This window comes from Meleagris gallopavo, chromosome 5, assembly GCF_000146605.3.
Source record: "Meleagris gallopavo isolate NT-WF06-2002-E0010 breed Aviagen turkey brand Nicholas breeding stock chromosome 5, Turkey_5.1, whole genome shotgun sequence".
NCBI lineage: Eukaryota > Metazoa > Chordata > Aves > Galliformes > Phasianidae > Meleagris > Meleagris gallopavo.
In genome coordinates, this window is record NC_015015.2 from 22,678,359 (window position 1) to 22,680,768 (window position 2,410).

Sequence of the window (2,410 nt, forward strand, 5' to 3'; positions counted from 1 at the left end):
GCTCGGCAGGGCTCGCCGCCAGTACGACGAAGAGCCAATCTCCAGGTTTTTCTGCTGAATCGCAACAACTCTGTGTGAGCTGCCGGCGTCCTGCAGCGATCAGAATGACCTACAAAAACCCACCGACAGACGACGCAACCGGGTTTTGAAGGCGTACGCCAACATGACCGGCATCGCCAGCTCTTACGCAGCACTTCTGCAGCACAGCGCTCTCCTGAGAGCTACGCCCCCCACCAAAAAGTAGCAATGGTTGTAATTGAAAGTAGTCCTCACCTGCTTTCCTGGGGCACCGCAAAGGCCTGGTTTACAGGAAAGGAAACTGTTGCAGAAAAATATCCTCCTCGTCTGGAGGGCAGTCAGCAGTGCTGCCACAGGTGCGCACAGGGCCTCGACATCAGGGCCGGGTTCTGGGGAATTGATCAGAAATCACCAAGTGAATGGCATAAACCTGAACATCTTTAGTTTTTCACATACTTTACAAGGGGTACATTTCTATGCCAGGAACACTGAAATCCTCATGTTGCTTTCAGTGATTAATCCCAAAGCAAGCTGCGATGTTGTGACCCAGCTCATCTGAGCAGGGATGTGCATTTCCCATCCCGCTCCTTCATCCTCCAGAGTTTGTCTGCTTCCCCACACAGCGAATGTGCACAGCAGCCCTTGTGTTTCCTCACTGAGCTGTCGTGGCTAGCCTTTTTTATCAATTACTAACACTGAGCTTGCTTTCTCTGGAGAGTCATCAGATTATTTCCGTAATCATTATTCACTAAGGACAAGAATAGATGATCACAAACCATGTGCAGAAGACATGCCACCAGCCCAGGGTGCCACCAGTTGGTATCAGCATGCCAGCACTGAGCAGGTGTGGCACTCTGAGATGGCCAGAGAAGGAGTAATTCTAAAAGAATATTCTCACGCGTGCGTAAGCTCACACTCTTCAAACTCCCATATGCAGCCAAGGTAGAGGAGTGTAATTACCCATGGGCAAGGCATGAGGCTTGTTTTCACAATGCCTTCTGTCCAACATACAGTCAGTTACAGACCTCAATTCTCTATCACAGAATTAAGACATCCTGTTGCCAGCTCTGGTAAAGCTATATTGTGACTAAGACTGTCATCTCAGTGGTATTTGTAATACTGGATAGTATTTTGCCTCCTTGTTGCCAGGACCTTTTTCCAAAGCACGAACATTTTTGGCTACTTTAGTCTGACTGTGATGTAAAGGGTACCATTACAACTTGAGTTTGGCCTGCATAAGCAAGCAAGCCTACATTCTGCTAAAAAGAAAAAAGAAAAGAAAAGAAAAGAAAAGAAAAGAAAAGAAAAGAAAAGAAAAGAAAAAAAGAAAAAAAAGAAAAAAAAAAGAAGGAAAAAATAGAAACCCCAAAGAGAGCAAAGAGAATGAGCATCATGCTATCTGGCCTCTTTCTAGCCTATGATCTTTACTAAGCTGTCCTGGACCAGAAAAAAAAAAAAAGTATTGCTATTGTAATAGCCATATTACAACATTCCAGCCTTACAGGGAAGGAGGAAAAGGAGCGAAGCAGCAGTATCACATAGTACCATTGTCACTTAGTACTGGGGCCAGGCAGACCCCATGTGGAAAGCATTATCTCAGATGTTCAGTGCATGAGGTATCTGTGCCACAACTGGTATAACATAAAGCTGGGTAAATGCTGGTATAGAGTATTAAGGAATAGCAGATTTTTGCTCTTTCTATACCCCGTTAATCTACATAAATTTGATAGTGGTGTTTATATCTCATACTTGAATTAGGGAATATCTATGCCAAACAAATTATTTTTTTAATATTATTTTAAAGTAAAATACAGAGTTGATGCTTAAACCTTAACACTGATTAACTTCAAGGACCAGACAAGCCTTTCCAGTCCCACTGGGAAGGGACTCCAGAGGCAAGAGTGCAGATATATAGCATGCTTTTTCCTCTCTCTCTTTCCTTTCTCTGCTGATTGAATAAACATCACCACGAACACACAGCTGGTCCCTGGAGCCAAGTCTGAGGACTTTTGGAAGTGGTGAGAGGGGCCAGCATGGCCCTGCAGCTCCACTGTGAGTTCTGCCCCAGCGTCATGGCAAACCCCACCCAGGCCTGGCGCTGGGGATGGAAACTCTGGCCCGCAGCCCCTGGTACTGCGAAAAAGCTGGCTTCGACCGGGACATTGAAAGATGAGTCTGGGTTACTTAGGGAAAGGTTTCTAGAGGAGAAAGTAAACAGTCAGCTCTGCGGGAGCGGGCCGAGAGACGGGCCGCCGTGCTAAGCTGCTGCCCACCTCCAGGAGACCGACCTGTGCCTCATCCAGAACGCAGGGACGGGCTCCGAGGAGATCGGGGCTCAGGGAACCTCCGGCCTCCACACAGAGCCGCCTCCCACCCCCTCAGGCGCCCGCCA